Source organism: Bos mutus, chromosome 8, assembly GCF_027580195.1.
Source record: "Bos mutus isolate GX-2022 chromosome 8, NWIPB_WYAK_1.1, whole genome shotgun sequence".
Lineage (NCBI taxonomy): Eukaryota > Metazoa > Chordata > Mammalia > Artiodactyla > Bovidae > Bos > Bos mutus.
In genome coordinates, this window is record NC_091624.1 from 70754047 (window position 1) to 70777629 (window position 23583).

Below are 23583 nucleotides of genomic sequence, written 5' to 3' on the forward strand. Positions count from 1 at the left end.
GAAGACTGAAGAATGAGGAGTGTGCTTTGCCACACACCCCTTCTCTCGGCAACAGGAATGTCACACATGGAGGTGGCTTCCTCAGCCTGGGTCTCAGGGTGAGAATGAGACAAAACACAGCCCTCAGCTGACCCACAGTGGATTAAACAAGCAATATATGACGCTCTACTGGTTTAAACCACAGAGGTCTGAGGACTGACTGTTACAGCAGCATAACCTAGTTCACCCCAACAAGCCCAGCTAAACCATCCCCCTGCAGTGCTGATGATTTCTGATTCAGATTCCCTAGTGTGTTCACAGAACTCTGATGCTGTGCTGAGACTCTGGTACAGCAGTTCACTAAATTCTTACAGTCATCATATGTTAAGTGTTCTTAACTCATTTTAAAATTGACTTCCAAAAGATTAAGGTCAAATGTCAGCATCTTGAAAGGTACAGAGACTGGTTTGGAGCACAGTTATCTTGACTAGAAAACCCATCTACTACATTAAAGCCCCTAGCTCCCTCTTTTCCAAATGCCCTGAAAAACAGTCTGTGATTGTTGTTTATTCAGGCTTCTTGGCTCGCCTTGAAAGCTGCACTTTGCTTTCATACCAAATGAAAGCACTTTCCTGTGCTGGCTCTGGCATCTCTCTCCAGTGCCCTCACAGGAGCAGAGTCTATCCAAGCTCAGGAGAATCCTGGCTCAGACACACCATCTGCTTCACTCACTCGCATTCAGGAAATCTACGCGGGGGCCCCCTCAGGACTTCAGGGGCCAAAGAGATCGTTAAAACCAAGATCCATTTCTACCTCTACCTCCTCACCTGAACTACAGAGAATCGATCTCAGGGATGAGTTTTTGTGGCAGACGATCTAACATGAACCTTGGCCTCTGCATCAGGCTGAAGTAGTGTCCTCCAAAATTCATGTCTACCCAGGATCCGTGAACGTGACTGTATTTGGAAATATGGTTTTTACAGATATATCAAATTAAGAGTATCATAACTGGACTAGGGAGAGCCCTAAAGGCCTGGCGCCATTACAAGAAGAGGGAGATTTACACAGAAACATAAGACACACAGGGAGAATGCCACCCGACAAAGATGAGACTGGAGTGATGCATTTTTAAGAAACACTGAGGACCGCCAGCAACCCCAAGAAGCAGGGAAAGGGGAGGGAGGATCTTCCCCTAGAGCATTCAGAGGGAGCATGGGCTTGCTGGCATCCTGATTTTGGACTTCTGACCTCTGGAACTGGAAGAGAATAAATTTCTACTGTTCTAAGCTACCTAGTTTGCAGTAATTTGTTATGACAGCCCCAGGAAAGTAAAACAGCCTCCAAAGTCCAAGTCAAAGGGAAATATAATACAGACACAAAACAGACACACAGGATATACACAAAAAACATACACAAAACAGATACATATACATGTGTACATGTATCACAGAGACTGCTTTTCACAATCACATCCTATCCTCATACACATTCCAAAAATCACATAAATAAAATATCAGTCTGATTACCAACCCAGAACATATAAAGAATGATTTTACATTGCTCCTAAAATCACTGTGCAGTCCTAGCAGACCCAGAGTTCACATACAGCTCTTCCACTTAGGACCCATGTACCTTAAAGCAAGTCAGTCAAATTTATGTATCTCTGGTCCCTTTATCTACATCATGAGGCTAATAACATATCTTGAATTTGTCAGGTGGTGTGGTTGGCGCTTATCATTCTTTGGTGCCTCTCTGAACTCTCATCTGAACCCTCTTCCTTTGCTTGGGGAATGGCCCACTTTGGAGGCACACACCCCCAACCTGGGAAGCTCAGGGGTCTCGTGCTCTTTCCCAGCATCCCTGTGGCATGAGTGAGGCTCTACAGGTAAGATGCACTTTGCACACAGAATCCACGCTGGTGGATCAAGGGCATCTCCAGGTTCCAGCAGCGCAACAGAGAACGGTTCTAAGGCCATCACTCAAGGGCAGTATTGGGTGAGGCTACGTATGCTGGGGTGTCAACGTCTGGCTACACTGATGTCTCCCAGAGATCAATTCTATAGCATGATTTTGGAAATTATTTTTGGTCTTGTAGCCTCCATGTCTAGTTATCTGATGATCTGCATACTTTTAGGAAATTCTTTTTTTGCTCTTTATTTTCTTAAGTTAGCAGAGTTGGTTTCTAATGCTGGCAGCTAAGAACCCTGACTAACATACAAGGATTATAACGAGAGAAGCTATGCAAAGCACCTAGCAGGAGTCACTTTCTTTCTTCCCACTTTCCTACATAGCTTTAAATAAGGATTCTGCTGTCAATGGTTAACAATACTTGGGGGTGAGAAGTGCAGGATTTGAAGAATGGATAAAGAAAATGTGGTATACACACAAAATGGAATATTATATTGTCTTTAAAAAGGAGATCTTGCCATGTGTGACATGGGGCTTCCCAGGTGGCTTGGTGGTAAAGAATCCGCCCGCCTATGCAGGAGACATGGGTTTGATCCCTGGGTTGGGAAGAGCCCCTGGAGAAGGGAACGGTAACCCCCTCCAGTATCCTTGCTTGGAAAATCCTATGGACATAAGAGTCCATGAGGTCGCAGAGAGCAGGACATGACTGAGCATGCATGCACGCATGCACCCCATGTGCAACAACATGGCTGAGCCTGGAGGACATTATATTAAGTGGAATAAGTCAGACACAGAGGGATGAATACTGCATGATTTCACGTATATGAAGCATAGTATAGAAGCAGAGTAGAATGGTGGTTGTTGCCAGTGGCTGGAGAGAGAGGAAAACAGGAAAGTATTAGTCAAAAGGTACAAAGTTTCGGTTATGGAGGATGAATCATTCTTATTTCCTAGACATCTATTTCACAGCTCAGTGCCTATAGTTACCAATACCATAGCTGCATGTGTACATGCTCAGTCGTGTCCAACTCTTTGCAGCCCCTTGGATGGTAGCCCACCAGGCTTCTCTGTCCCTGGGATTCTCCAGGCAAGAATACTGGAGTGGGTTGCCATACCCTCCTCCAGAGGATCTTTTCAAATCATAGATCGAACCCAAGTTTCCTGCATCTCCTGCATTGGCAGGCAGATTCTTTACCGTTGAGCCACATGGGAAGCCCCTCATGGGTGTATGCGTATCTCCAAACTCATCAAGTTGTATACATTAAATATGTACAGCTTTCTGTCTGTGCTTCATACCTCATTAGACAGTTTAACTTTTTTTTCAGGAAGTGAGACCTTTTTTAACAGGTATCAACGTGACTATCTGGCAGGCATGTGCTGAGGCCTTTACTCCCTCTGTGATGAAGGCTGGCCCTCATTCATGCACCAGGCTGAACAAATAAAGCAGCAGCAGTGTTTTAAAGTCAGAGAATTTCAGAGCAGGATCAGGTACAGATATTCAACCAGACTGATGATAAGTTCACACCAAAGAAAACTCACAGTGGACAAGCCAGAAGCTGAGGCTCTGCGAATCTGCACATCATCTGACAATCCGAACAGGTGGCTTTGAATGTTTGTTGTAGTTATTTATGTTTTCTTTTAAGCCTTTAAATCCCTGAATCCCTTCCGTCTAAGTCCACCTCACTTGTGGATGCATGAAGCAGCTGGGGATTCTCTCCTTTACTGAAAATGATGATTTTTTTAAAAAATAATAAGCTCCCAGCTCCTGCTTACTCTCACAAGTTTCCAGCAACTGGTACCCTGACAAATGAAGTGTCAAAACATTTCCAAATTAAAACCCTATGGCTCATATAGCCCCACACCTTCAGCAGGATGGACTTTCCCTGCTTGTTCCGAACGCATACTCAGACACTAAGAATAGCCAGATGGCAATTAACAGAAACTCTGAGGAGGGCAGTGGAGTGGGTTCCAGCAGGGTCAGTTTCTTGGACAGATTCCAAATGGAGTTCTCAGCCAGCAGTGCTCCTGCCAAGGAAGGATTTTCATTAAAACGGCATGGAGGAGGCAGAATGAAAAATCAAGATTCGAAAGATTTAAAATTATTGCTGAGGTGGAAACTTCAGTACCATCCCTGAGACCATTGATAACAATAATACTTGATACTAAGGACTGAAATGATATTTGAGGCCATGTACTGAGCACTTCCTATGCAGTGTATCATCCTGATCTCACAAGGACTCTAGGAAGTAACTGTTGCTCTCACAGACAAGGAAATGGAAGCCCAGAGATGGTAGATAACCTGTCAAGATCTCAAGGCAAACAGGATAAAGGTCTATGGCAGGTGCACAGTAAGTGGCCAAGTTGGAGTTTGAACTCAGTGCTCTGGCCCCCAAACCCACGAATTTAACCACGGTAAAATGCTGCCTCATACATGCATGGGGATGTTTTAAGTAACCACAATCATTCCGTCCTAAGCCCAGAGAAACAAGTCTCTCTTTGCAATTTCAGCCAACATTCCCACGAGCAACCTCCCTTCCACAGGTTATGTGCACTAACTGGGTTCAACTTCTGGCCTTCTCATTTATTAGTTGTATAAATTCAGGTAAATTATCAACATTCCCAAGTCTTAGCTCTCTCATCTCTAAAATGGCAAAAGTACTAGTCTCTAATTAAGCTGTCATGATTAAAAAAAAAAGAAAAAACTGCTGCAACTGAATTTTTGTGCCCTCCAAAATCCACAGGTTGATACCCCAACCCCCAAGGTGAAGGAATTTGAATACATGGCCTTTGGGTGGTGATTAGGTCACAAGAGCAGAGTCCTCATGGTGGGATTAGTGTCCTTATAAGAGGAAACAGAGGATGGCTTGCTTCCTCTCCCTCTTATGTGAGGACACGGCAAGAAGGTTGCTGTCCACAAACCAGGAAAGAACCCTCAGTCACCAGCTCTACAGGGACAATGATCTTGGACTATAAGAAATCAATGCTGTGTTAAGACACGCTTAAGACATGCTGTCTAGAGTATTTTGTTACAGCATCCTAAACTAGGAAATTGTGTATGAAAAGCTAGCTCTTGGTGTGGTGCTTGCACATGCTAAGTTCTTCAATAAATAGTAGCCACTGGGACGGAAAAGACCCTGATGGTGGGAAAGACTGAAGGCAGAAGGAGGATGAGATGAGTTTGAGCAAAGCCTGGGAGACAGTGAAGGATAGGGAAGCCGAGTATGCTGCAGTCGATCGAGCTGCAGAGTCAGACACGACTTAGTGACTGAAAAACAACAAAAAAATTTATCATTCTAAACCCAAGCCCTTTTAGGTAATCAGTTTCAATGAGCAAGAAAACAAGAACTTAGTGAAAATGTAGCATCCTCCATGGACTCAAGGGGATTATTCTAGGATGGTCTTCAGTATGATGAAGCAAACAAAAAAGGACTGGTGGGTCTGGGGTTTGTGGTGGATCTGGTAGGTCTGGAGTTAGGGTGACCAACCATCCTGGTTTGTCTGGGACTGAGGGGATTCCTGGGACATTACAACTGGGATAACTTGTTCTTTCAGTTTTCAGAGGGGAGGAGATACTTTCAGGAGTGGACCGGACTGGAAACAAGAGAGCTCACCTCCCCTTCCTCTTTTTACCTCTTAACAGAAGTGACCTATCTGCCTGGTGATGCTGGAAACCAGTCTGAGCTCGCAGAGCACTGTACTTAGAAGAGGCCAGCCTGTGCAGGGCACTGTACTTGGAAGGGCCAGCCTGTCTACCCTCTTCCCAAGCATGTGTTCTTGAGTCTCCCATGTGGAAGCTTGCTGGGTGGGCTCAGGACCTGTCTGGGTAGACCAGACGTTCAGAACACAAGTGAGTGGAAAAATTTAATTTGGGGGAAAATGGGTGGGAACCCTGGACACATGTCCAAGCCCCATACTGCAAATAGCATTGCCAACAATAAAGCTGATACTGTGATTTCTACCTGACATCTGTGTCTATTTCTAAACTGGTTCAGAATTCAGAGGGGGAAAGGGATATAATTAATTATCAAACATGTCATTAGTTATCACCTTCATAAACCCCAACAGATGGATGCCTATTTTATTTCACTGTCAGAAAGACCCATTCCAGGCTGGCAAGAAGAAAGTATTTCATAAAATCCAATAAGGTTAGAGGAGGGAGGGACTTTAGAGAAGATCTGGTCAATATTTTTATTTTCATATATGAAAAGAAATACAAATGAAATAGTAAAGTGACAAAATCCCTGTGAGATTCTGTGAAAAACTCATCAAATGCAGATTAGTAGTAGTTTGGGGAGTGGTCTTTAAAGCCACAATAAGAATTAAAAACAGATTATAGATAATATAGAAAATAGGCTACAGATTAAAGAAAACAGATTAGAGATTAAATTTCAGAAGGAGAGAAATTTCCCAAAAGTTTTACTTCCAAGAAACCTCTTCAAACCATCGAGAAGCAACCAACAGTTGAGAGCTGAATTATACCAACTGTCAAGATAATGCTAAGACTTAGGTCAGTTAGACTGCTTATCCACAATTCTGAATACCAGGTAGGGTGTCAGAATAAACAAGCTCTGTCCTTCTGTCCTCATCATGCCTACCTATCATAACTGATCCTGCTCAGTAGGAATGTTTACTTCCTCACTGTTGGTTAACAGTGAGGAATGCCCACTGGCAGAGGAAAGGTCCTGGTACCTCAACACATGAGACCCTTTGATTAGATGTGGCCATTTCTGGTCATACCTTCTTCTCTTGCCCACCAGAGTACCTATGTTCGACTTTTTGAAAATGTCTAGTTTTGGGTAAGTCAGAGAAAGCCCACCTCACTCTGACTGTCTCACTAAATGCAGCTATAAAACCTGGATAGAATGCATGGAGCAGCTACCTGAAGCCTGTGAAAAGTCAACAGAGGTGGGGAGACTGGGGAAGATGATCAGAGTTTCAAATACTACTGAGCCATGTATCTCGTTACCCTCAACCGGGGCCTGAACTCAACACACCAGCTGAGGAGGCCAGGGTGCAGGCAAAGGAGCTCTAGCTGGGAGAAGGGAACCCCTAATGCCCAAAGAGAGTGTGAAAATTCTAGTTTTTCCCTTGCTCTTTTTTTTTCTTTTCCTCTCCCCACCCTTCCTTTCTTTTTCCCTTTTCGCCCTTCTTCTATGCTCCAGCCCAGAAATCTTAAGGAGTCATATCATTACATCAGCCCACACTATAAGAGAAGGGACACTTCCTCTGCCTTCAGTGGTGCCACAGATCCGAAAGGCAGGGACCAAGCCTCATTGCTTCCTTTCCTCTCTTTGTCCTCTCTCTGCTTGGTGATACCTAGGCAAGGCCATGGACGTGCGTGGCAGAGGGAGCCTTTTGGCCAGAGACTAAAAAGTGGTCCCAGGGAACCAGAAAGTACCAGGGAGACATGGAGAGGAAGGAACTGGGCAAAGAAACCCCAACATTCACCCTCAAACTGTACATGCACGGATCTGATCTTAATTAGCACATCAAAACTCTGAGAACTCTACCGAGGTGCCAGACTGACCGCTGGGTGACACGCACATGGGATAGAGCCAGATGGCACCGTGAAGACTTTGAGGTGAAATGACAGGGAAACCAGAGCCCCCAGATCAACTAGTGGTGTGAGTCTAACCAGGCTGAATGAATCCTCAACCGGAAATATCAACACTCTCTATAGGCTTCAAACAAGACTCAGGGTCTCCTAATATAATAACCAAGATGTATGTAAAACAACCCCAAATTCCCTGCCATAGGAAGACTAAGGGAAGTACCAATTTCCTGGGAACAGATAATTAACTGTAGTGAACACAGCAGTGACACAGATGTTAGAATTATCTGGCAAATCTTTCAAGTCACTATTATAACAAAAGCTCCAAGCATCAATCATAAACACTACTGATTCAAGGGAAAAATAAGTGGTCTTAGTCAAGAAATACATGACATAAAGAAGAGCCAAATGGAAATTTTAGAACTGAAAAAGTCAATAAACAAAATTAAAAGTTTTCTGATGGGTTCAATAGCAGAATGGATATGAGAGCAGAAAACAAACCAACTTCAAGCTGGGCGCCTCTGTGTCACTATTTTTTCATGTGTCTTTTCTCTGCTTTAATTAACTATTTCACCACCATAAACTACATCAGGATTTAGCAGTTTACACTAGAACCAATATATTATTTCTCCCAGCTCTGTGGGAAGGCTGGGCAGTTTCTCTATGGGTCTTGCCTGGATTCACTCCTGTTTCTGCATTCAGCTGGAGAGGTGGTTGGACAGGAAGATCCAGCCTGGCCTCACTCATCAGCCTGGCAGTTGGCACTGGCTACTGACTGGACTTCCTCACTTCTCCACCTGACCTCCCAATATCAAGTGAGCTAGACGGGGCTTATTGTCATTATGGTGGTCTCAGTGTGCCAAGATGGTGAATGAAGCCAGAAGTCTCATGAAGACGGAGGCTCTGAAATGCACACAACGTCATCTTTGTCATATTCTACTGATCGAAATACATCCCAAGGATTGCACAGAGATGAAGGACAAAAAACAAAACTATCTGTTCATGAAAGGAGCAGCTATACAATTTTGCAAACATGTGTGAACACAGGGATGAGCTCCTGATTTCACTCTTCTACCACATTCCTCCTGCAGAATTAATGCTGCAAATCTCAAAGGCCACTGATCTACAGTGACTATGGCAGGAGATGAGATTCTAAGGCTCAGAGAAATATAATGCTTTGCCTAAGATCACAAAGCTAGTAAGTGGGAAAATATGAAACTAGATTCCAGGACTGCTGATTCACTGACCCCTGATCTTGTTTTCTGAGATGAGCTATATAGTATTTGGAACACTTTGGCTGTTTAACAGGTAGGAAAATAATGGACAACACTCGTACTGTGTGTTAGCAATCATTCATCATTCAGATCCATTTTGTGAAGGAAATAAATGCAGGCACTTATGGAGTTTATGAAAAAAAAGTGAAGTAAAGTGATACAATAAGAGCTATTCATTATGTAGCAATAAAGCTCCTAACCTGTTCTGTGCATCAAAACACGGTGCATTCAGCCTCTCGCGTTCCGGGCACTCCAAGCTCAACTCCCTTTGGAGGTAAAATTCACGTAACATACAATTAGCTATTAACCATTTTAAAGTGTCCAATTCAGTGGCTTTTGGTGCGTTCACTATGATATGCAACCATTACATCTAGCAAGACACCTTCAGCCCCTCACAAAAGGCACTGTACCCACTAGGCAGCCACGCCCCAAGTCCCTTTCCCCCGGCCCCTGGGAATCACCACACTGCCTTCTCTCCATGGATTTCTATTCTGGATACTTCCTATATATGGAATCATATGAGCTTTGTAACTGGCTTCTTTCACTGAGCATGTTTCCATAGTTCATCCGCATCGCAGCGTGTATCAGCATTACATTCCTTTTTATGAACAATATAAATATAAGCTGCTGCTGCTGCTAAGTCACTTCAGTCGTGTGCAACTCTGTGTGACCCCATTAGATGGCAGCCCACCAGGCTCCCCAATCCCTGGGATTCTCCAGGCAAGAACACTGGAGTGGGTTGCCATTTCCTTCTCCAATGCATGAAAGTGAAAAGTGAAAGTGAAGTCATTCAGCCATGTCCGACTCTTGGTGACCCCATGGGCTGCAGCCTACCAGGCTCCTCTGTCCATGGGATTTTCCAGGCAAGAGTACTGGAGTGGGTTGCCATTGCCTTCTCTATAAATATAAGCAATATTCACAATATTCCACTATATGGATATACCGTGCTTTGGTCATCTATTTATCAGTTGATGGGCATTTGGAATTCTTCCACTTTTTGACTAATGTGAACAGTGCTGTTATGATCATTCATGTACAAATGGTTATTTCAATATCTGCTTTTAATTCCTTCCATTAGGTATATAGTTAAAGCTGAATTTTGAGTCCAGTTTTTGATAAGGCTTCTTAAAATGGTTTGAGATTAATAACCTGATGCCAGTATTACCTTATTTCTAAAGTCAGTGTGGTTCTGGAGGATGGCTCTGTGGTAAGTGGCTGTCATCACAAAATCTTGTATAACGTTCTGCTGCTGGGAAAGGCTGCCATAAAACTTTAAGGGAAAAAGAAAGAGAGGGAGAGTAAACGTGCCACAAGGCAGGACCTTCACGAACACATACAGCCACCAGGGTCAAGGCACACTTGAGGGGAGCTGAGGCTCAGAGGCTCTAACTCTCAGGGGAACGGAGGCTCTGAGACACGGGTGAACTGTCCACACCGGTCCTATGTATAAGGCCCATAATTCTAAGAGACGCCAGACTTCACTCTTGCTCCATACTATGGATTCAGGCCTCGTTCTTGACCAACTAGTGTTGGGGGGTCCTTCCCAAAGCAGAGGCTGAAAGCACAGTGCAGTTCAGTCACTCAGGCGTGTCCAACCCATTGCGACCCCATGGACTGCAGCGTGCCAGGCCTCCCTGTCCATCACCAACTCCCAGAGTTTATTCAAACTCATGTCCATTGAGTCTCTGATGCCATCAAACCATCTGATCCTCTGTCATCCCCTTCTCCTCCTGCCTTCAGTCTTTCCCAGCATCAGAGTCTTTTTAAATAAGTCAGTTCTTTGCATCAGGTGACCATAGGATTTAGAGTTTCAGCTTTAGCACCAGTCCTTCCAATGAATATTCAGGACTCATTTTCTTTAGGATGGACTGGTTGGATCTCCTTTCAGTCCAAGGGACTCTCAACAGTCTTCTCCAACACCACAGTTCAAAAGCATCAATTCTTCGGCACTCAGCTTTCTTTATAGTCCAACACTCACATCCATACATGACTACTGGAAAAACCATAGACTTGACTAGATGGACTTTTGTTGGAAAAGTAATGTCTCTGCTTTTTAATATGCTGTCTAGGTTGGTCATAACTTTTCTTCCAAGGAGCAACCGTCTTTTAATTTCATGGTTGCAGTCACCATCTACAGTGATTTTCGAGCCCCCCAAAATAAAGTCTGTCACTGTTTTCCCATCAATCTTCCATGAAGTGATGGGACCAGATGCCATGATCTTAGTTTTCTGAACGTTGAGGTTTAAGCCAACTCTTTCACTCTCCTCTTTCACTTTCATCAAGAGGCTCTTTAGTTTTTCTTTGCTTTCTGCCATAAGGGTGGTATCATCTGCATATCTGAGGTTATTGATATTTCTCCTGGAAATTTTGATTCCAGCTTATGCTTCAATCAGCCAGCATTTCTCAGGATGTACTCTGTATATAAGTTAAATAAGCAGGGTGACAATATACAGCCTTGATGTACTCCTTTCCTGATTTGGAACCAGTCTGTTTTTCCATGTCCAGTTCTAACTGTTGCTTCTTGACTTGCATACAGATTTCTCAGGAGGCAGGTCAGGTGGTCTGGTATTCACATCTCTTGAAGAATTCTCCACAGTTTGTTGTGATCCACACAGTCAAAGGCTTTGGCATAGTCAATAAAGAAGTAGATGTTTTTCTGGAACTCTCTTGCTTTTCCGATGATCCAGCAGATGTTGGAAATTTGATCTCTGGTTCCTCTGCCTTTTCTAAATCCAACTTGAACACCGGGATGTTCATGGTTCACATATTGTTGAAGCCTGGCTTGGAGAATTTTGAGCATTACTTTATTAGCATGTGAGATGAGTGTAATTGTGCGGTGGTTTGAACATTCTTTGGCATTGCCTTTCTTTGGGATTGGAATGAAAACTGACCTTTTCCAGTCCTGTGGCCACTGCTGAGTTTTCCAAATTTGCTGGCATGTTGAGTGCAGCACTTTCATAGCATCATATTTTAGATTCAGCTCAACCTTAATTCTATCACCTCCACTAGCTTTGTTTGTAGTGGTGCTTCCTAAGGCCCATTTGACTTTGTATTCCAGGATGTCTGGCTCTAAGTGACTGATCACACCATCATGATTATCTGGGTCATAAAGATCTTTTCTGTATAGCTCTTCTGTGTATTCTTGCCACTTCTTAGTATCTTCTGCTTCTGTTAGGTCCATACCATTTCCATACCATTTCTGTCCTTTATCGAGCCCATCTTTGCATGAAATGTTCCCTTGGTATCTCTAATTTTCCTGGAGAGAGCTCTAGTCTTTCCCATTCTATTTTCCTCTATTTCTCTGCATTGATCACTGAGGAAGGTTTTCTTATCTCTCCTTGCTATTCTTTGGAACTCTGCATTCAAATGAGCACATCTTTCCTTTTCTACTTTGCCTTTTGCTTCTCTTCTTTTCCCAGCTATTTGTTAGACCTCCTCAGACAGCCATTTTGCTCTTTTGCATTTCTTTTTCTTGGGGATGGTCTTGATCCCTGTCTCCTGTACAATGTCACGAACCTCCATCCATAGTTCTTCGGGCACTCTATCAGATCTAATCCCTTGAATCTATTTGTCACTTCCACTGTATAATCGTAAGAGATTTGATTAAGTTATACCTGAATGGTCTAGTGGTTTTCCCTACTTTCTTCAATTTAAGTCTGAATTTGGCAATAAGGAGTTCATTATCTGAGCCACAGTCAGCTCCTGGTCTTGTTTTTGCTGACTGTATAGAGCTTCTCCATCTTTGGCTGCAAAGAATATAATCAATCTGATTTTGGTATTGACCATCTGGTGATGTCCATGTGTAAAGTCTTCTTTTGTGTTGTTGGAAGAGGGTGTTTGCTATGACAAGTACGTTCTCTTGGCAAAACTCTATTAGCCTTTTCCCTGCTTCATTCTGTAGTCCAAGGCCAAATTTGCCTGTTACTCCAAGTGTTTCTTGACTTCCTACTTTTGCACTCCAGTCCCCTATAATGAAAAGGTCATCTTTTTTGGGTGTTAGTTCTAGAAGGTCTTATAGGTCTTCATAGAACAATTCAACTTCAGCATTACTGGTCAGGGCATAGACTTGGATTCCTGTGATAGTGAATGGTTTGCCTTGGAAATGAACAGAGATCATCCTGTCATTTTTGAGATTGCATCCAAATACTGCATTTCGGACTCTTCTGTTGACTATGATGGCTAGTCCATTTCTTCTAAGGGATTCTTGCCCACAGTAGTAGATATAATGGTCATCTGAGTTAAATTCACTCATTCCAATTCATTTTTAGTTTGCTGATTCCTAAAATGCCAATGTTTTATCTTGGCATCTCCTGTTTGACCACTTTCAGTTTGCCTTGATTCATGGACCTAACATTCCAGGTTCCTATGCAGTATTGCTCTTTACAGCATCAGACTTTACTTCCATTACCAGTTACATCCACAACTGGGTGTTGTTTTTCTTTGGCTCTCTCTCTTCATTCTTTCTGGAGTTATTTCTCCACCGATCTCCAGTAGCATATTGGGCACCTACCAACCTGGGCAGTTTATCTTTCAGTGTCCTATCTTTTTGCCTTTTCATACTGTTCATGGGGTTATTAAGGCAAGAATACTGAAGTGGCTTGCCACTCCCTTCTCCAGTGGAGCACGTATTGTCAGAAGTCTCCACCATGACCTACACTTGGCCCTACACAGCATGGCTCATAGTTTCCTTGAGTTAGACAAAGCTGTGGTCCATGTGATCAGATTGGTCATGAAAAATACAGGGGCCGTTCTGGTGGTCCAGTGGTTTAGAATTTGCCTTGCAATGCAGGGGATATGGGTTCAATCCCTGGTAGGAGAATTTAGATCCACTATGCCACAGAGCAACTAAGCCCACATGTGGCAATTAGAGAGTCCGTGTGCTGCAATCATGGGTCCCACAGGAGGCAGTGAAGATCCTGCATGCTACAACTAAGACTCACTCCAGTGGAAAAAGAATTAAAGAGATAAGTGAGAGAGAAAGGGGCCAAGGCCAAAAGGGATGGCCCTGAAGAGTCCCATCAGCCTAGAGAGAAAGCAAAGTCTTGGATAGAAATTCCAGGAGAGGGTGGGGATGCAGCAGAGGGCACTGACGGTAGTAGCCTGAGGAAGCACATCAGCTGGGTGGTGTGTGCATATAAGTGCACGAGCATGAGTCAGGAATAAATATTTTGACTTTAATGGTCACCATTTGGGAGAGTTTGCTATGTGCTGGGCACCATCCTAAGTGCTTCACTTATATCCTCTAATCAAATTACATAACCACAACAATCAGATGAAATATGTTCCCCTCGAGGAGCTAAGACGGCAGAGGAGTAGGACAGGGAGAACACTTTCTCCCCCACAAATTCATCAAAAGAACATTTAAACGCAGAGTAAATTCCACAAAACAACTTCTGAATGCCGGCAGAGGACATCAGGCACCCAGAAAAGCAACCCAAGTCTTCGAAAGGAGAGAGAAGAAATACAGCTCCACCCACCAGAACACCGACACAAGCTTCCCTAACCAAGAAACCTTGACAAGCCACCTGTACAAACCCACAAAGAGCGAGGAAACGCCACAATAAAGAGAACTCCACAAACTGCCAGAATACAGAAAGGACACCCCAAACTCAGCAATTTAAACAAGATGAAGAGACAGAGGAATACCCAGCAGATAAAGGAACAGGATAAATGCCCACCAAACCAAACAAAAGAGGAAGAGATAGGGAATCTACCTGATAAAGAATTCTGAATAATGATAGTGAAATTGATCCAAAATCTTGAAATCAAAATGGAATCACAAATAAATAGCCTGGAGACAAAGATTGAGAAGATGCAAGAAAGGTTTAACAAGGACCTAGAAGAAATAAAAGAGTCAATATATAATGAATAATGCAATAAATGAAATCAAAAACACTCTGGAGGCAACAAATAGTAGAATAACAGAGGCAGAAGATAGGATTAGTGAATTAGAAGATAGAATGGTAGAAATAAATGAATCAGAGAGGATAAAAGAAAAACAAATTAAAAGAAATGAGGACAATCTCAGAGACCTCCAGGACAATATTAAATGCTACAACATTTGAATCATAGGGGTCCCAGAAGAAGAAGACAAAAAGAAAGACCATGAGAAAATATGTGAAGAGATAATAGTTGAAAACTTCCCTAAAATGGGGAAGGAAATAATCACCCAAGTCCAAGAAACCCAGAGAGTCCCAAACAGGATAAACCCAAGGTGAAACACCCCAAGACACATATTAATCAAATTAACAAAGATCAAACACAAAGAACAAATATTAAAAGCAGCAAGGGAAAAACAACAAATAACACAAAAGGGAATTCCCATAAGGATAACAGCTGATCTTTCAATAGAAACTCTTCAAGCCAGGAAGGAATGGCAAGACATACTTAAAGTGATGAAAGAAAATAACCTACAGCCCAGATTATTGTACCCAGCAAGGATCTCATTCAAATATGAAGGAGAAATCAAAAGCTTCTCAGACAAGCAAAAGCTGAGAGAATTCAGCACCATCAAACCAGCTCTCCAACAAATACTAAAGGATATTCTCTAGACAGGAAACACAAAAACAGTGTATAAACTCAAACCCAAAACAATAAAGTAAATGGCAACGGGATCATACTTATCAGTAATTACCTTAAACGTAAATGGGTTGAATGCCCCAACCAAAAGACAAAGACTGGCTGAATGGATACAAAAACAAGACCCTACACATGCTGTCTACAAGAGACCCACCTCAAAACAGGGGACACATACAGACTGAAAGTGAAGGGCTGGAAAAAGATTTTCCATGCAAATAGGGACCAAAAGAAAGCAGGAGTAGCAATACTCATATCAGATAAAATAGACTTTAAAACAAAGGCTGTGAAAAAAAGAGACAAAGAAGGTCACTACATAATGATCAAAGGATCAATCCAAGAAGAAGATATAACAATTATAAATATATATGCACCCAACACGGGAGCACTGCAATATGTAAGACAAATGCTAACAAGTATGAAAGGAGAAATTAACAATAACACAGTAATAGTGGGAGACTTTAATACCCCACTCACACCTATGGATAGATCAACTAAACAGAAAATTAACAAGGAAACACAAAGCGTTAAGCGATACAATAGACCAGTTAGACCTAATTGATATCTATAGGACATTTCATCCCAAAACAATGAATTTCACCTTTTTCTCAAGCGCACATGGAACCTTCTCCAGGATAGATCACATCCTGGAGAAGCTAGCCTTGGTAAATTCAAAAAAATAGAAATCATTCCAAGTATCTTTTCTGACCACAATGCAGTAAGATTAGATCTCAATTACAGGAGAAAAACTATTAAAAATTCCAACATATGGAGGCTGAACAACACGCTGCTGAATAACCAACAAATCACAGAAGAAATCAAAAAGAAATCAAAATTTGCATAGAAATGAATGAAAATGAAAACACAACAACCCAAAACCTATGGGACACTTTAAAAGCAGTCCTAAGGGGAAAGTTCATAGCAATACAGGCATACCTCAAGAAACAAGAAAAAGTCAAATAAATAACCTAACCCTACACCTAAAGCAACTAGAAAAGGAAGAAATGAAGAACCCCAGGGTTAGTAGAAGGAAAGAAATTTTAAAAATTAGGGCAGAAATAAATGCAAAAGAAACAAAAGAGACCATAGCAAAAATCAACAAAGCCAAAAGCTGGTTCTTTGAAAGGATAAATAAAATTGAGAAACCATTAGCCAGACTCATCAAGAAACAAAGGGAGAAAAATCAAATCAATAAAAGTAGAAATGAAAATGGAGAGATCACAACAGACAACACAGAAATACAAAGGATCATGAGACTACTATCAACAATTATATGCCAATAAAATGGACAACGTGGAAGAAATGGACAAATTTGTAGAAAAGTACAACTTCCCAAAACTGGACCAGGAAGAAATAGAAAATCTTAACAGACCCATCACAAGCATGGAAGTTGAAACTGTAATCAAAAATCTTCCAGCAAACAAAAGCCCAGGTCCAGACGGCTTCACAGCTGAATTCTACCAAAAATTTAGAGAAGAGCTAACACCTATCCTGCTCAAACTCTTCCAGAAAATTGCAGAGGAAGGTAAACTTCCAAACTCATTCTATGAGGCCACCATCACCCTAATACCAAAACCTAACAAAGATGCCACAAAAAAAGAAAACTACAGGCCAATATCACTGATGAACATAGATGCAAAAATCCTTAACAAAATTCTAGCAATCAGAATCCAACAACACATTAAAAAGATCATACACCATGACCAAGTGGGCTTTATCCCAGGGATGCAAGGAGTCTTCAATATCCATAAATCAATCAATGTAATACACCACATTAACAAATTGAAAAACAAAAACCATATGATTATCTCAATAGATGCAGAGAAAGCCTTTGACAAAATTCAACATCCATTTATGATAAGAACTCTCCAGAAAGCAGGAATAGAAGGAACATACCTCAACATAATAAAAGCTATATATGACAAACCCACAGCAAACATTATCCTCAATGGTGAAAAATTGAAAGCATTTCCTCTAAAGTCAGGAACAAGACAAGGGTGCCCACTTTCACCATTACTATTCAACATAGTTTAGGAAGTTTTGGCCACAGCAATCAGAGCAGAAAAAGAAATAAAAGGAATCCAAATTGGAAAAGAAGAAGTAAAACGCACTGTTTGCAGATGACATGATCCTCTACATAGAAAACCCTAAAGACTCCACCAGAAAATTACTAGAACTAATCAATGATTATAGTAAAGTTGCAGGATATAAAATCAACACACAGAAATCCCTTGCATTCCTATACACTAATAATGTGAAAACAGAAAGAGAAATTAAGGAAACAATTCCATTCACCATTGCAACAGAAAGAATAAAATACTTAGGAATATATCTACCTAAAGAAACTAAAGACCTACATATAGAAAACTATAAAGCACTGGTGAAAGAAATCAAAGAGGACACTAATAGATGGAGAAATATACCATGTTCATGGATTGGAAGAATCAATATAGTGAAAATGAGTATACTACCCAAAGCAATTTATAGATTCAATGCAATCCCTATCAAGCTACCAACGGTATTCTTCACAGAGCTACAACAAATAATTTCACAATTTGTATGGAAATACAAAAAACCTCGAATAGCCAAAGCTATCTTGAGAAAGAAGAAAGGAACTGGAGGAATCAACCTACCTGACTTCAGGCTCTACTACAAAGCCACAGTCATCAAGACAGTATGGTACTGGCACAAAGACAGAAATATTGATCAATGGAACAAAATAGAAAGCCCAGAGATAAATCCACACACATATGGACACCTTATCTTTGACAAAGGAGGCAAGAATATACAATGGATTAAAGACAATCTCTTTAACAAGTGGTGCTGGGCAAACTGGTCAACCACTTGTAAAAGAATGAAACTAGAACACTTTCTAACACCATACACAAAAATAAACTCAAAATGGATTAAAGATCTCAACGTAAGACCAGAAACTATAAAACTCCCAGAGGAGAACATAGGCAAAACACTCTCCGACATACATCACAGCAGGATCCTCTATGACCCACCTCCCAGAATACTGGAAATAAAAGCAAAAATAAACAAATGGGACCTAATTAAACTCAAAAGCTTCTGCACAACAAAGGAAACTATTAGCAAGGTGAAAAGGCAGCCTTCAGAATGGGAGAAAATAATAGCAAATGAAGCAACTGACATACAACTAATCTCAAAAATATACAAGCAACTCCTACAGCTCAACTCCAGGAAAATAAATGACCCAATCAAAAAATGGGCCAAAGCACTAAACAGACATTTCTCCAAAGAAGACATATAGATGGCTAACAAACCATGAAAAGTTGCTCAACATCACTCATTATCAGAGAAATGCAAATCAAAACCACTATGAGGTACCATTTCACACCAGTCAGAATGGCTGTGATCCAAAAGTCTACAAGCAATAAATGCTGGAGAGGGTGTGGAGAAAAGGGAACCCTCTTACACTGTTGGTGGGAATGCAAACTAGTACAGCCACTATGGAGAACAGTGTGGAGATTCCTTAAAAAACTGGAAATAGAACTGCTGTATGACCCAGCAATCCCACTGCTGGGCATACACACTGAGGAAACCAGAAGGGAAAGAGACACGTGTACCCCAATGTTCATCACAGCACTGTTTATAATAGCCAGGACATGGAAGCAACCTAGATGTCCATCAGCAGATGAAAGCATAAGAAAGCAGTGGTACATATACACAATGGAGTATTACTCAGCCATTAAAAAGAATACATTTGAATCAGTTCTAATAGATGGATGAAACTGGAGCCTATTATACAGAGTGAAGTAAGCCAGAAAGAAAAACACCAATACAGTATACTAATGCATATATATGGAATTTAGAAAGATGGTAACAATAACCCTGTGTACAAGACAGCAAAAGAGACAATGATGTATAGATCAGTCTTATGGACTCTGTGGGAGAGGGAGAGGGTGGGGAGATTTGGGAGAATGACATTGAAACATGTACAATGTCATGTATGAAACGAGTCGCCAGTCCAGGTTTGATGCACGATGCATTCCAGGGCTGGTGCACTGGGACGACCGGGAAGGGAGGGTATGGGGAGGGAGGAGGGAGGAGGGTTCAGGATGGGGAACACAGGTATACCTGTGGCGGATTCATTTTGATATTTGGCAAAACTAATACAATATTGTAAAGTTTAAAAATAAAATAAAATTAAAAAAAAAAAAGAAATATGTTCCCCAGATGAGGGAATGTCCCTGCTGGTCAGAGGACCACATGTTAAAAACCACTGCACTCTATTCTCTACCCACGGCCCCACCCAGGTGTATGCCACTTTGAAATGACACAGTTCTGCCAGGGGCCACTTCCTTGACCTCTAAGTACTGTGCGGCAGACACCTGTTCTGTCCACTGGCTGAAGCTGAACACCGATTGTTACTTTTTCTCACGCTGGTATCTTCTCAAGGTATTTGAAAATGCACTGAACTCTGCAAGGATAAGAGAGAATATCTATTTCTACATCTTGGAAACCATAGCATTACCCTTCAAAAAATTCCAACTGAGAAAATATTAGACGATTAAAACAGCACGTTCACCCTAGAACACATGAGTGATAAGGAATGGCAAGGTGGGAATGGGTACTACTCTGAGCTGTGACACCCTTATTTACACTTGTCAGACATATCTGCATTCACAAATGTCAAGTGCGAGAGTGGAATGGAACACGGGCAGAGTTTGCGCTCAGCGAATTCTCCTGGTACCATGCTAACAGGGCTCACAGGCTTATCCTCAGTACGTGCACTGGGGAAGGCAGCTGCTGATGGTAAGAAAAATAACGTATATGTGAATACAAACTACAGATGCATATAAGTAAATATATACATATATAATCTCAGTCTAATGGGCTTCCTTGGTGGCTCAGAGAGTTAACAATCTGCCTGCAGTGCAGGAGACCTGGGTTCAATCCCTGGGTCGGGAAGATCCCCTGGAGAAGGGAATGGTTACCCACTCCAGTATTCTTGCCTGGGAAATCCCATGGAGAGAGGAGCCTGGGGGGCTATAGTCCATGGGGTCACAAAGAGTCAGACATGACTTAGCAACTAACACTTTCACTTTCAACCTCATTCTATTATCATAGTGACAGTTTGTTTTTTTTTTCACATTTAGTCCCTAAGTGTACAGAGAAAGTAAAATAACGGGGAATATGTGATTATATAAGGGAATGATTTTATTATATGAGAAAAAAAATAGAAGTGAAAGTTCAAAAACTACCAGAACTGATATTACTAATAGACAACACAGCATGCACAGTTATCGAATTCTGTGACTTCTGCCTTAGAAATGTCTCTCCAAGTCCTGCCCAGTGGCGCTCATCGCCTGTGGTCTTGGCCCTCTCCACTTCTGGTGCTGTGAGCAGGTCTCTCCTTCCAGCCCACATCAGATCCCTAATGCTCACCCAGGCCGGATTCGCCATGAGCTCCAGTCCCTCACATTCTGTCTGCCCCGTGTACGTGCCCTCCACACCCGCTTTCTGCACATACAAGACCTGCATGATGCCTTTACACTCCTGCCATGCTGGAGCACTTACACATTCCCAGGTCAACCTGGGCCTGGCCTGGCTTCTTGATTTTGAAACCCCCATCTCTTCTGCTTAGAGTTCCTTCTGACCTTAAACTACTATTCATCATCCAAGACTCAGTTTAACAAGCATTTCTTTACTTCTGTGTTCCATAACACCCATAGGCAGAATGAACTGCTATAAACCCACTGGGCCTCAACACTTGGTTACAGATCAGAATCACCTAGGAAGGTTGTTTTTTTTTTAATATACATGCTGGACCCTCATTTCATACTTGGAAATTCAATGCTCTGGTGTGGGGACAAGGCATCTCTATTTTTTTCAAAAACTTCCACTTAGTTTTTATGTGCAGCCAGGGAGAAGAACGTGTTTTCTCATCTCAGGCTCTCAGCTCACCATTTTATTTCATATTTTACTGAACTTATCAATTTTTGAACAGTCTATCTCTCTATCTATATCAAATTCTTTTAGGGCATGGTTTAGGGAGGTGGGTCAAGACTTATTATCTCTAGTCTTTAGAATAACAGCTGCTGCTGCTGCTGCTGCTGCTGCTAAGTCGCTTCAGTCGTGTCCGACTCTGTGTGACCCTATAGACGGCAGCCCACCAGGCTCCCCCGTCCCTGGGATTCTCCAGGCAAGAACACTGGAGTGGGTTGCCATTTCCTTCTCCAGTGCATGAAAGTGAAAAGTGAAAGTGAAGTTGCTCAGTCGTGTCCAACTCTTAGCGACCCCATGGACTGCAGCCTACAAGGCTCCTCCGTCCATGGGATTTTCCAGGCAAGAGTACTGGAGTGGGGTGCCATTGCCTTCTCCAAGAATAACAGCAGCCACCCAATAATAGGTCAAAATGTGAGTTCAATAAATTTGGGGAGACGATGAATGAATTTGGTGAAACTATTTCATGTGTCAGCAGAGGAACAGATTTTAAGAAGATGTGATATATATTATATAATATATATATTCAGTCAATGGAATATCATTCAGCCACAAGAAAGAAGGACATCTTGTTACAACATCTTGTTGTAACAGCAACACGGATGGACTTGAAGGGCATTATGCTAAGTGAAATAAAATAGATAGAGGAAGGGACTTCCCTGGTAGCTCAGTTGGTAAAGAAACTGCCTGCAGTGCAGAAGACATGAGTTCAATCCCTGGGTCAAGAAGATCCCCTTGAGAAGGAAACCACAACCCACTCCAGTATTCTTGCCCAGAAAATCCTATGGACAGAGGAGCCTGGTGGGCTACAGTCTATGAGTCACAAGAGTCAGACGCAACTTGGTGACTAAACCACCAGATAGAGAAAAACAAATATTATATTATTTGTATGTGGAAACTTTTTTTTAATGTGGACCATTTTAAAAATCTTTATTGAATTTACTATAATATTGCTTCTGTTTTATGTTTTGGTTTTTTTGGCCACAAAGCATATGGAATCTTGGCACCCTAACCAGGAATTGAACAGGAACCCCCTGCATTGGAAGGATAAGTCCACCAGTGAAGTCCCAGGAACCTTTTTTTAAAAAGTCAAACTTATAGAAACAGAGTAGAAAGGTAGTTACCAGGAGCTAAGGGGAAGGCAATGGCACCCCACTCCAGTACTCTTGCCTGGAAAATCTCATGGACGGAGGAGTTTGGTAGGCTGCAGTCCATGGGGTCACTAGGAGTCGGGCACAACTAAGCGACTTCACTTTCACTTTTCACTTTCATGCATTGGAGAAGGAAATGGCAACCCACTCCAGTGTTCTTGCCTGGAGAATCCCAGGGACGGGGGAGCCTGGTGGGCTGCCGTCTATGGGGTCGCACAGAGTTGGACATGACTGAAGTGACTTAGCAGCAGCAGCAGCAGCAGGAGCTAAGGGGTGGGAAAATAGGGAAACATTGGTAAAGAGGTACAAACTTTCAATTACAGAATGGATGAGGCCTGAGGATCTGGAATATAGCATGGTAACTATAGTTGTTAACATGTATTATGCAATTGAAATTTGCTAACAAAGGACTTAGATGTTCTCAGCAAAAAAAGTAACAATAAAATAAAATATAATAACAGTGCTTCTCTGGTGGCACTTGTGGTAAAAGAACCTGCCTGCCAATGCAGGAGACTAAGAGATGCAGGTGTGGTCCCTGGGTTGGGAAGATCCCCTGGGGGAAGGCATGGCAACTCACTCCCATTGACAGAGAATCCCAGTGAGAAATCGTCCTATGGAGGAGCCTGGTGGGCTATGTTCCATAGGGTCCCAGAGTCAGACAGGACTTAAGCACTTAGCATACATGCACAAAATACAATAACACCCTGAAAAACAAAGATGATACTGGACACTATTCACCCAGCTCTAGTCTCCTGGGCCTTCTCCAATTCCCTCTGAGCTCTCAGAGACTGTCAGCAGTGTCTGTGTCCCCCATCTGTGAGTTCTTTGAGTCCTGGACATCTCAGTTGTTTGGGCTTTCAAGTAGCGTAGTAGTGTTAGTCACTCTGTCGTCTCCGACTCTTTGCAACCCCATGAACTGTATCCTCCAGGCTCTTTTTTCCATGGGATTCTCCAGGCAAGAATGCTGGAGTGGTTTGCCATTCCCTTCTCCAGAGGATCTTCCTGACCAAGGATAGAACCTGGGTCTCCTGCATTGTAGGCAGATTCTTTCAAAGCCTATGGTAAATTCATTTGTCCAATAAATAGTCTTTTGAATATTCTCTAGAGTTGCAAGTCCCCATCCTTTGGTGGAAATTTGAACTCTCATACAGTCAGTTCTAAAGAAGGATGAGCA

At 42.2% G+C, this 23583-nt stretch overlaps 1 pseudogene; it reads right to left on the reverse strand.

Annotated features, from left to right (window-relative positions):
* LOC102267788 (histone-arginine methyltransferase CARM1-like) overlaps positions 1-20796 on the reverse strand; it is a 136948-nt pseudogene extending 116152 nt beyond the window's left edge.
* Positions 20797-23583: the final 2787 nt, after the last annotated feature.